This window comes from Mixophyes fleayi, chromosome 11 (genome assembly GCF_038048845.1).
Source record: "Mixophyes fleayi isolate aMixFle1 chromosome 11, aMixFle1.hap1, whole genome shotgun sequence".
Classification (NCBI taxonomy): domain Eukaryota; kingdom Metazoa; phylum Chordata; class Amphibia; order Anura; family Limnodynastidae; genus Mixophyes; species Mixophyes fleayi.
The window spans coordinates 81,387,537-81,400,580 of record NC_134412.1 but is presented as its reverse complement, the minus strand read 5'-3'; the positions used below and the strand labels follow the sequence as shown (position 1 = coordinate 81,400,580).

The 13,044-nt window shown below is 40.8% G+C and overlaps 1 pseudogene; it reads left to right on the top strand.

Annotated features, from left to right (window-relative positions):
• Window positions 1–731: 731 nt before the first annotated feature.
• LOC142106888 (arylacetamide deacetylase-like 4) lies at window positions 732–12,811 on the top strand (annotated as a pseudogene).
• The last annotated feature ends 233 nt before the right edge of the window (window positions 12,812–13,044 follow it).

The following is a 13,044-nucleotide window of genomic DNA, read 5'->3' as shown; positions in this document are numbered from 1 at the left end:
TGAAAGTCAGGACTGCCGGGACATATGTCACGCTCCGGCGAGTGGGCACTGCACACTTCTGCCAATGGTGTATGCATCAATGCAGGGCTTTTCTGTATTAGAGTGGCCTAGTGCTTTTCCCTGCTAGACACGCCCCCAATGTTGCACAGCCACACCCCCAATATTATGGCCACACCCCCTTTGACACCACACGGTGGGGCATACGTTTACATACTAGTCGGCTGTACTGTGGCCAAAATTTTCTCTTGGTGGCCCTGGTGCTAATGACAAGTGTAAGCATTAATTTTCTTGCCCCAGACAGTGCATATTTAAAAAATACAACAGCTGTGATGTTGAGCAATGTATTGCCTGATTAGTCACATGTCACAAACAGAAATAACAACATTCACAAATGTTTTACTCTTGGGCAATCCAGAAAAATGAGCGCCAGAGGGGCAATAAGCTCTCTTTATAAGGCTATAAACACGTGACATTTGCTGAACCCTGCTGATTGGCTTGTTATTTTGTTACTATGTTTATTTTGTATTTGTGTGATTTGTATGCTGACTGTCCGGCGCTGTGGCATTTGTGGCACATTACAAATAGATGATGATGGTGATGATCCCACTGCCAGACTAGGCATTCATTTTCTACCAATGCACTGGCTGCCACTCTCACAGGCTGTTGCCAGATTCCCAATTATCTTAATGAATGAATAGCCAAACAGGAAGTATCCTGGTGTCAGCTCATAGTAAGGGTTGGTGCTGAGCACTGGGAAACAAGGAATATGGGTTTAGCTCTCGCTCTACTGGTATTTGTAGCAATTTTTATTGCACTATTACTTTTGCTTGTGTCGGGCATCGTTTATTTCGAATTTTCAAATGCAGACATTCCCGCAGGGATTGCCAACCCCAGCAAGCTTCGGATCATACACTGTGCCATGATTGGTATATCTGTGGTGGTAAGTACATCCTCTAAATCTAACTTAGACAACCTGCAGCTCTCTGATTGTTGTGGATCAATAAGTCACACAGATCCTCCAACAGGTCCCCTCCCGTCTGGGACATACAATCTGCTCCAGAACTTCACACTTAATTTACTATTACAGATACATGTGTTGGTTTAATTCTCTGATTAAAAAAAACACTAAATTAAGTGGGAAGTTCTGGGGCAGATAATTTTGTACCAATTAGAGCAGTGTTTCTCAAATCCAGTCCTCATTTCCCCCTAGCAGTACATGTTTTCCATATCTCCTTGCTGGAGCACAGGTGTATTCATTACTGACTGACCCAGTGTAGCAGGTGGTATAATTTTTTCACTGGTCACCTGGTAATCCTGCACTGTTAGTGGGTCCTGGGGACTGGATTTGAGAAACACTGAATTAGAGGGTCTGGTCTCAGCATCCTGGATCTTGTAGTTACACAATAACTAATGAGACATAAGTTGTTACCTTTTATATCTATTTTGCAATTCAGTATTGTTTAGGTCTTTGCTTAGAACATGTGTTGCATCAAGTCTTATTTTGTTTTGGTTCTTTAAAATAAACATTTACATATAGTAGTTTGCACAATTTTTTTGTGCTCTATTAACAAACTTCAGCAATGTTTTACAAACTTAGTACTTAAAATGAGCACAAAAACTCCCTCTCTCTGAATTCAAGGTTGATTACATATCAAACAACAAAAACATGTAGGTAAGAATTAATAATAAACTGCTACAAGTCTGTAATCCATTTGCATGATCTGCACAAAGTTCCTTCCAATTAACCTCAATATGATTAACCTGTCATTCTCTGATAGCCCAGCTCAGTCTGTCATCAGATACAATCTTTTTTCCATAGTAACACACACTTCACTATTACTTTTGTGCAATTTTTTGTCTGCAAATGTCCTTCTCTGTCTGCAGATCACATACAAAGGTGCAAGGTCCCACATGCTGCTGCCAGATTCACAATTTTCTTAAGGAGTGAATAGCAAAACGGAAAGTATCCGGGTGTCCGTTCATAGTAAGGTTGATGCTGAGCACTGGGAAACAAGGAACATGGTTTTAGCTCTCACTCTACTGGTATTTGTAGCAATTTATATTGCACTATTTCTTTTGCTTGTGGTGGGCATTGTTTATTTTGAATTTTCAAATGCAGACATTCCTGCAGGGATTACAAGAAGAAAGGGGAAATACAACTCAGAAGATGAGCCAATTGGGATATATACCAACAAAATGAGTAGATAAAATATATATAACCATTTTAATAATACATAAAAATAACCTTATAAACAATATAAATTGAATAACTGAGCAAAGCAATTATATTTAGTCTGGTGTTTTTACATGAATCACTGCTTTGGATCCATAGAATAACTGTAAAGATTGTATGTTTATGGCAAATCACCAAAAGTTTAAAAGTCTCTCTAATGACACCTATAGTGATAGATTTAGAATGTTTCACTGATTAGACTTGGGGGTAAATGTATTAATCTCCGGATTCTTTAACTCCCGCAAGTTCAGTGTCTTCGGCGCTTAAATTTAAAGCGGCGCTGCATTGTAAAGGGAAGTTTCCCTTTACAAGGCAGCGCCGCTTTAAATTTAAGCGCTGAAGACGCCGAACTCGCGGGAGTTGAAGAATCCGGAGATTAATACCTTTACCCCCTGGTGTACAACAGAGTAAAAAGTCAGGGTGGCAACTTATGGAAATACGTTATACTTGCACACCCTTGAAACATCATATGGAAACTTGATGGTATAGAAGAGGTAAATAGCGGTGTTAAAAAGCCAACATTCATAGCTTTATCACACGAATGTGAGCAGAATTACAGTTCTGTATAAGTTGTCAAACAAGATTCCTTCGCCAACCACAGATCGCGGTGAGCCAGGGGTCATATGAATCAGCATGTGTAGGTGTTAGGGCCGCAGTGTTAAACAACCACTTGAAATAAAGTCCTGACCGGTTCCGTTATCGAAACGATAATTTATTCAGAGGAAAGTGTCCAGTTCTTAGTTCTACAGATATCTGCCAGCCTTGGCAGCCAGAGGTATAACTGTACCTTCTTCATTGCACGCTCTAGAGTGTAAGCTTTTATGATCAGGGCCCTCTGTCTCATATCCCTCTGTCTACATCAGATGTACCTCTTATGTGTTTTTCTGTTTGTGTGACTGTTATGATTTTCCCTTGAACTTGCACTTGGTTTATTTATACTCTTATGATTTGTATTTGCACTCGCATGTTTTGTGTTTATTTATTATTTTGTTTATTCATATCCACGTGATGTGTATGTCGACTGTATGGCGCTGTGGAATTTGTTGACCTTACTACTAAACGACGATGATGATGCACACTGCCGTATTTCTGTGACAATCTGTCCCTTGTCACAGAAGTTGATGAATAAATTACACTGCCATTTAATTTAGTTGCAGAATGACAGGGGATCTTTTATAATGGATGGGCTTCATGAGTAATAGGGCCGTGTGATTATGACAAATGAGGTTGCAAAGTGCTATTGAATGCAATCTGCTGCTGCCTGTCCCTTAGGGAAGCTAAATCAATATTTAGGAGAATGCAGTATACTAGGAACCAGTGACATCACTGAGGCATGAGGCACTTTAATGCTGTGTTCTGCATGCATCAGTAACGTCACTAGTGAATTAATATGATGCGTTAACATGGACATTGGTTTGGTCTACAAAATGGCTGCCCCCACTGTGTGTAGCTGACAGATCCACTGAAAATGCGAGTTGGCCACTATGATGAATATTTACAATATACTTAAAAAGTTTCTGTCTTCTATTCAAACAGGGGAAAATACTTCAGAAAATGTCTATATGCAGAGAGATTTCACCCGTCTCGCCACAGACAAACTCTTGGCCAGAAAGTTAGGAGAAGATCCAAAACTCTTCATCAAAGACCTGCAGATAGAAGGGATTCCGGTCAGAGTTTACTAGCCTAGATCACCATCTTCAGGTGGGAGGAAAGGCGTCATGTTCTTCCATGGAGGATGGATGGATGTTCGGAAGTATTGGTAAGGAAACAAATGGGATAATCTATGTCCAGACTGAAAATACATTAAATGATTGTGTTTCATGTAGGATGGTTTTGTCAGTACACACCAAGTTCCTACAGAACAGAAAGTTATTTTTAAACAGCAAAAAAACCTTCTTTATTCATTTTACATTTTTTAGTCTTTCTCCTAAAATACTGTTTGATTTATTTTTATTTACTTTTTAAATTAATAATGAGTGAGGTGACATCAGGTGGATAGGAAGCCAGTGAGAGACACTTAACGATGATTACAGAAAGTCATTCCTCGCTCTCAGCTAGCTATCAGCAGTACTTTCAATTTCAGTAAATTAAAGGACCTTAAAATACAAATCAAATGTAAAAAGTCATCTTCTTGTAATATTTATATGTTCATCAAATTCCAGGAACACGAACAAGGCAGAAACCCAAATACAATTTTGATATAATCTTTTCTCATTGTTATATTGAAAAAGTAACTTCAAGAGATATATCTATATAATATATTTATGTTATGTGTTATAAGAGTTGTACCAAAAAAGAGCCATAATATACTGAGTATGTATAACAGGGAAGATGGTTGGCACCCCAAAAGTAGTATAAGGAATGATTCTACAGGCCCGGTGGTGTGGTAGAAAGGCGTAGGTCCCCCCCGTAGTGTTGGAATAAAACAAGGAAACTGCATAAACTCGTGGGTTTATTCTTTACTTGTGGCATAAGGCTTTACTACAGCAGCAGATAAGTGTTATGGCCAACGACTACCAGGATGAGCTTTTAGAACAGTTAGAGTAGAGATCTTCACCTTTAGCAGCCGCCTTTCCCGTAGAGCTTTATGTGCTCACAGGTACTCAGATGCCCCCAGGTCTTAGGCTCAGAGTAGTAAAAGCTCATCCAAGATGGCCACAGCGCAGATGGAACTAGCGCTAGCCCAGACTGGAGCGGGTGGTCAGAGGAAGGCCAAGGTCAGAGGCACGTAGCAAAACAGCAAAGTCTGGAATACAAGCCAAAAAGTCAGGGTCACAGGCAAACAGGCAAGGTCCAAGGTACAGGCAAGGGTCACAACAGCAGATCAGGCAAATAGAAATCCCACAGCAGGTCAGCACAGGACTGAAACGCTATAACTGGCAGGGAGGCGAAGCCCTCCCTGCCTTAAATACAGAAGGAAGCCAATCAGGGTCCTGCCCTATAACTAGCCCCAGGTGCTGCCTAGTAAATTAATACAAATTAATTAGACCACAGGCTATTCTTTAGTCTGCGCGCGTGCCCAGCTGTCAGCGTTGTTGGGACGCGGAGCTGTATTAGAAAGCGTCCTGACCATTGCCATGGAGACGGTTTGGACGACTGGATACGGAAATTACGTCCCGGCTGTTGCCATGACAGCTGGGACGCTGATGAGGAAACGAGCCGCGGATCACCGTGGCTCGTGACAATAAGTAGCGGTAGTGTAGAGAAGTAATAGCACGATACCATCAACATGCAATGTTATTCAACATGTCACAAAATAAATAACATTCTATGAATCTTGGTTCAACAATATGCAAACAAATCGACACAACACATAGCTCACTGAATAAATATATCTCACTTTAGACTTGGGCACTGTGCTTCAGTGAAATGCATTTCACTGGATAGATACTTTAGGAGACAACCGGTTGCTACAAGTTAATTAGACCACTACACTAAATGCTGCGGCAGCAGATAAATTAGACCAATCAATCACAATACTTTTAGTGCAAGTATACCAATTATATTTATCAGACAAAAATCAGAGATGCAACAAGGATTAATCCAGCTTGTTCAGGTTAGATGCTTTCTAGTTCACTTTATGAAATACAGAACCCAAGGGGGTAAATTTATTATCCACAGGTTTAGGCAAAGTTTCAGCTGACACATAAAGCTTATTTACTTGTACAAGGTGAAATCAGTAGGCATGTGTGACTTCTGAGCTTCATAAACAATAAATGATTTCCAGTGTAAATGACAGTGTCCACTTAGCAATCCATCTAATGGAATAAGCAGCTGTCTCCCAGCAACTGTAGGGTTAAGCAATTTGCAATTCTCTCATCAGCGTCCATTTTAAGCAGTTTCACAATAGAGTCAAATTTCTGATGCACTACAGACAAACTCTTGTGATAAAAGATTGCTCTCTATGTCCCACTCAACTTGCAGATAACTTTAAATATATCAGATTTGGCTGGAATAAACTCTTCCTTTAGACAGTGCTATAACACCTCTCAATTGCAATATTATATGTCTTCATATGAGTCCTGTTGACATATCATGGCAAGTTCTTTTCCTATACTGCAAAGGTGCTTCTTTCTGGGCTGGCTGCAAACATCCCTCAGGACAATAGTTCAGCCATAGATTCAGTGGCTCTTTATGGGAAGATCCTACATTAGTTCAGCCAGCAGTCACGCATCACTTCTCTCTCTAGCCAGTCCGTTTTTGACTCCTCTCCTTTTCCCCAAGAATTTCCTGGAACCTTCTAGTTCATTCACTGCAGTTTGCCCATCCCAAAATAGCAGATGCAATTTGCATTTAACTTCCCAGAGTCACTCTGGGGAACTGTAGTTTTCTGAATGATTGCATACAGTAATATACCTGTGATTTGCAGGGTATCACATATACACCCCCCCCCCCACTTCAACTCTTTACTGCAGGATGAGTTACATTCTATGGGGGTGTTTGCCCCCGCTCTCCCCCATCTAGCACCCAGAGCACATGCTCCACTTTCTCCACCCACACTGCGCCCGTGTGTTACTTTTACTAATACACGGTTCCATTTGTGTTTAGATTCCTATGACATTTTATGTTGCTACATCTCAAAAGGGGCAGAATCAGTGGTTGTCTCTGTTGGATAAGTAGATCTCTACGTGCCGCTGTTTGACTGATCAATTGACCTCTGAACCACAATCTTCCCCTTCAGCTTTATCATGTTGTCCCTTCATGTGAGATATAAGACAATGATCACATATCTTGTATAATGTATTTAATGAATGGTACAGACAAGTGCAAAATATCTTATAGGCAAATATAATTTTTATACAATTTCATGTAACATTGTAAAACAAAAAAACACTTGAAAACCAGAGTAGCAAATGTCAGCTAATTAGTAAAATGACAGATAATCGTTAAATCACAGAAACCCCAATGCCTTTATGTATTTAAATGGTAGATGTACAGGTTCAGGGCATAACGTGGCGTGCAGAGCAAGATGGTCATGCAGGGCATAGCGGGTTGTTATATGAAGAAATTGGATTCTCTGGGTAGCCGCACATTTTCATAAATGTTAATCACTGAGTGAAGGAGGAAGCTCTCCCACATGCCGAAAGTGAGGAGTGGCCAGTGACTGCCTGCGGTGAGGTGATAATAATCTATATTTATATACAACTGATATAATGGTCCTTTTGGCAGGAACTAGGTCTTCCACAGGCCACCACAAGGAGCTTATGGTTTGAAACATCCCAGCTTACATTAATATCTCTTCCTGAATATTTGATCCATTCCTGGCAAGATTGCCGCTGTTACCAACAAATTGTAGAGAAAGCAAACTTAACCATGTCAAAACCACATTAGTTGGAGTTGCATCATGTGCACTTGTTTACATGCTTATTCACTTGTGCATCACGAAGCAGAGTGGGTCATACAGACAAACAATAACAAGAAAGAATATCTGTTTATTTTTTCATTTGCTCATTTACTCTGTTCCATATCTGCTTCACTAATGAGCTACATAACTGAACACCATCAATGATCAAACAGAACCACCCACACTGGCAGCGGTTGGCCAACTTCTTGTATGACTCCAATACACACACTTATTTCCTGGTGAAATTAACATATCATTTTCTTTTGTTTAGATACCGTCTGACACCAGAACACCGGTACCCTGCCGCATTTGACGACTGTCTCAATGTCACTATTCACTTCCTGAAGAGCGCACAGGAATATGGTGTAGACTCTTCCTCTCTTATAATAAGTGGAGATAGCGCGGGGGGTAACCTCACGGCTACTATTTGTCAAGCCCTAGTGAGCAGGACAGATCTTCAAAAGCCTCTGGCCCAGGTCCTGATCTACCCAGCAGTCCAAGGTATCGACTTCCATTTGCCTTCCTATATACAAAACAGAACAGTGCCTGTTTTGTGCAGAGAAGATGCTGTATTCTATGTGTTAAACTACCTGGGAGGCAACATGTCCATGACGGAAGAAGTCCTGAATGGAAGCCATGTTCCTGTCGACATGAAACTGAAGTTTAGGAAGTGGTTAAGTCCTGATAATATTCCTGATGAGTTTAAGGTCCGGGGCTACCAGCCACAAGTCATGGCCTCACATAATGAGGATGTTTATGAAGCTCTCAAACAAGCTCTTGAACCTCACATCTCTCCGCTGCTGGCTGAGGACTCTGTGATGGGTCTTCTACCAAAAGCCTACATCCTAACATGCGAGTTTGACCTTCTCCGCGATGATGGACTACTCTATAAGAAGCGGCTAGAAGACAATGGAGTCCCGGTCACCTGGTACCATGTTAAAGATGGATTCCATGGTATTGTTAGTTTCTTTGACAATGGAAAGCTTTCATTTGAATCTGGAAAGCTAGCTGTTGATAACATTGTCAACTTTATGAACAGTGTTTGATATTTATTTATAGGCTATCCTCACAATAGGACTTCACAACACAAATTGGGGTAATTTAACTCATACTTGACAACTTTGGCAAAGAGTGCTCCGGGAGATCGGGGGAGGTGGACTGTGTCATTTGGCCCTGCCCCTTAAACATCCATCGCATTTACTGACCAATTACAGCAAGGGGCGGGGCCACAATAACACACGATTCTCGTCCTAATCCCCACTTTACTATTGAGGCGGTTAGGAACCGGGAGGTTGCTCTGCTCTCCTGGGAGTCCAGGAGGACTCCTAGAAATTCGGGAGAGTAGGCAACTATGACTTAACTAAAGTGTGGTTTGGCAAATCCACTCATTTTTTTTGGGCAATTTTGTGCAGTTTGAACACCGTACCTCAAACCGCCAGAAAAAAGGCAGGTTTTTATTTTAGACCCATTTCTGATAAGAGAGACGGCTCACACCGCACGCTGTTAGATCTATTTTACCTGTTGGAACTTCAAAAAAATAAATTGATGAATTAAAAATTGAAAACCCCATCCCTCCCTTTCTCTAAGAGCCCGTGCTATTTAGTATCGGACCTGGGGCTAGATTTACTAAGCTGCGGGTTTGAAAAAGTGGGGATGTTGCCTATAGCAACCAATCAGATTCTAGCTGTCATTTTGTAGAAAGCACTAAATAAATGAAAGCTAGAATCTGATTGGTTGCTATAGGCAACATCCCCACTTTTTCAAACCCGCAGCTTAGTAAATCTAGCCCCTGGTCTCTGGGGGGCCCTGACTAGTACTGGGCCTCTCCTGGTATCCCTGGCCAATGAGCACCAAGGTAATCATGTGAAGACGTAGTGCATGCACTTATCAGCTGCTGACTGTTCTTACATAGTTGTAGAACTATTTATAGGAATACTTATATATTATTTATAGGAAAGGGGGCGCTATTATTTTATTACATATAGTAATGGAGGGACTCAATTTATTACTTATAGGAATGGGGCAACACTATTTATAACTTATATTACTGAGCAAACACATTGTGGCACTACAATTGTCCGTATACACTTGAGCCCATGTGCATGGTGGTACTTGTAGTTCTACAAGTGCCAGCTTGCAGAATCCTACACAAAGGGGTAAAACCAGATGTTTCCCATCTAGATTTTACTGTTAGTATTTAGGAGCGCTTTGCTCCGTCTCCTTTTTCAGTTTCCATGGCAGCACCTGCTTTCCCCGGTGGTCTAGGAGGAAACAGGAAGTGGGGCAGAACTCCAATGTCCGGTTTGCGCTACTGCTCATTCCCAAGCCTCCGAAAATGGAAATTCAGATTTTTCGAGCCGCACGTACACCCAGACTATTGAACAGACAAGTCGCAGCTTAGAGAGCTGCGTGCCCACAATAATATAAAGCCCTCAAACGTATCACAACTATAACCGGAGGCTCCTCTGACTATATTAGAGAGTCTGTGTCCACAATAAACTACCACAAGTACCTGCACAGTAGCCGCGATTCCCGGTGAATTGCTTTCTAGGGAAGTGGGCAGAATTCTGCCAGATGCAGGAGATTGCCACACTCTCCCGGTAGTCCGTGAGACTCTCGCGAAATGCGAGAGTCTCCCGGACATTCCGGGAGAGTTGGCAAGTATGGTTAATCCTGCATCATATATAAGACTGCATCTGCATACCAGCATATCTACATACAAATGTGTGCTGTATATATATCTCTATTGCCAGATTGCTGCAACTGTTGTTACTGCTGAATACTGCTGTACTACTAGCAACTGTGAGTAACTGCATTCATCTGTTGTTATCATCTTTATAGAAACAGCAACTTGTTTAAGTTACAAAAGCGTTGTGGCTTAACATCCACATTAACACCGCTGAACACCTATAGTAACATCAGAAGGTATAACCAACATTAGCGGTTCAGCCTGTACCGCATACAGCATAGTGGTTATCAGACTGCTACACATTGGCAGCGTTTTGACCTTTCATCCTCCAAACTTCAGTATAGTAAATCGAGAGGTTTAGAAATCAAAACCTCTGGGGATGTGTGGTGATTTGCAAAGTGCCGAATAAAAGCACACCATCGTTCATTCACCCCATTGTCTGCAAAGGTAAGTTGGATTTACCAGCTCTCAGTGTCCTAAATTGATAGGTACAATGCCTACTTACAGCTATGGATCATTGGAAACTAGAAAACAGACATCAATCTGCTTGATCCAAGTGAAGTGAATCATCATCCGCTATTTATATAGCGCCACTAATTCCGCAGCGCTGTACAGAGGTTTCACTCACATCAGTCCCTGCCCCATTGGAGCTTACAGTCTAAATTCCCTAATATAGACACACACAGACCGAGAGAGACTAAGGGCAATTTAATAACAGCCAATTAACTTACTAGTAAGTTTTTTGGAGTGTGGGAGGAAACCGGAGCACCTGGAGGAAACCCACTCAAACACGGGGAGAACATACAAACTCCTCACAGATAAGGTTATAGGAATCAAATTCATGATGCCAGTGCTGTAAGGTAGAAGTGCTAACCACTAAACCACCATGCTGCCCCAGTGAATGATGCACTCACAGATGAAGAAGGCAGAACCACAGTGAAGTGGCGGATGGCTTATCATACATTTCCCTATATTTACCAATGTGTGTGACTTATAGCAGGAACAAAAAATCTTTTATGGAGCAATTTATAAAGCAAATGTCACTGGGGCAGGTGAGCGATGCTCTGCTCTCTGGTATTACTGTCTGGCAGTGGTAAATGGAGTCTTACTGCTTACCAAGCCAGTCATGTAACCCAATGCGCCTGCGTGAGCCGGCTCGGCCGTGCAACAGATTCTACAAAAACATAAAAAATGAAGTAAAAAAAATAATTATTTTTTTTTTCCATTAAACCCCCACAGAAAATTACTTTAATAAAAAAGCAAATGCTTTATTATTTATACCTGTATGTACATTTGTATAACGTCATTCTGAGATGGTGTTGGCAATCTGAGGATAGCAGCGGTACTTGTACCAGTCCTTGGTAAATACTTTGCCTCTCAGGAGGACCGGCCTGTGATAGCCTCTACCGACCGTGGGCTTTGGAAAATAGGGACAAATTTTAAATCTTTTAAAAATGATCACCTTTTTGCAGTGTTTAGGGCTGATCTCCCTTTAATAAATAGGAGACAGGTTTAGTTAGTCTTTTTTTACTGGCTGACAGCAGGGTGCGTTTCATTTTGAGATAAGCTCTCCCTTTCCAGCACCTTACACATAAATGTCCTTTGTGAACAGAACAAGGCAGTGTCAGGGACCCCACCATTTAAGTAGCTATAAACAAGTCGTATATTCAACAACAGTGTATTAAAAGTGCAATTGTCATTTAAGAAAAAAATATAAAAAGTGGATGAAGTCCGAGGGGTATATTTACTAAACTGCGGGTTTGAAAAAGTGCAGATGTTGCCTATAGCAACTAATCAGATTCTAGCTGTCATTTTGTAGAATGCACTAAATAAATGATAGCTAGAATCTGATTGGTTGCTATAGGCAACATCTCCACTTTTTCAAACCCGCAGTTTAGTAAATCTAGCCCTTAATGTCACGCACAATAAATCTGGACCACAATGTGACAAAATAGTATTAAGCTTTCAATTTATGGCTGTCCGCCTCTGGCCTTATTCCCTCCCCCATATCCCCCCTAAGACAAATGCACTGTATGTGAGGTTTTGAGGTTTTACTTTATACAAGTTGTGTCTTAGCATAATGATAATAAAACTTAGGAACTAAAAATGTATTCAGTTCTTCCTGGACACTACGAGCCTGATTCATTAAGGAAAGTAAAGCAAAGAAATGAGTAACTTTGAACCTTGGCAAAACCATGCTGCAATGCAAGGGGTGCAAATGAGTTTATTACTTTGCACATCACAAAAATAATGGCTGTTTTTTCAGGTAGGATACAAATACTTGATAGATTTATTTTTACACTGACATCAAAAGTTGATCTAGGACATGCTCTTCCCCAACTATAGATCTGTCCCCACATTTTACATTTAACTCCCCCTCCAGTGCAACATGGTCTTGCCAAGGTGCAAAGTTACTCATTTTTTTGCTTTCCTTTCCTTAATGAATCAGACCCTTTAACTGTAGAATTTGAGTAGAGTACAAATATTTATATGATCTACACCTATACTTGGGAGAACTAGTCCATTAAATTATGGAGTACATTTATATTCTCTGTGTGATGCCAACAAAATAAAAATATAGTTATACCAGCCAACTTGATTCTTATTCACGTGTTACCTGAATTAACTAAAGCAGAGCAGGTTATTGAAAATGGAAAATAAGTTGAAAAATCAGAAACTGAGTATTATCACACTGTGACAAGAGGTCAAGTTGACAAATATGGATACTCAAAACTTGAAGCAAAAACTGGTCTCAAGTCATCTACCACATACAACCAG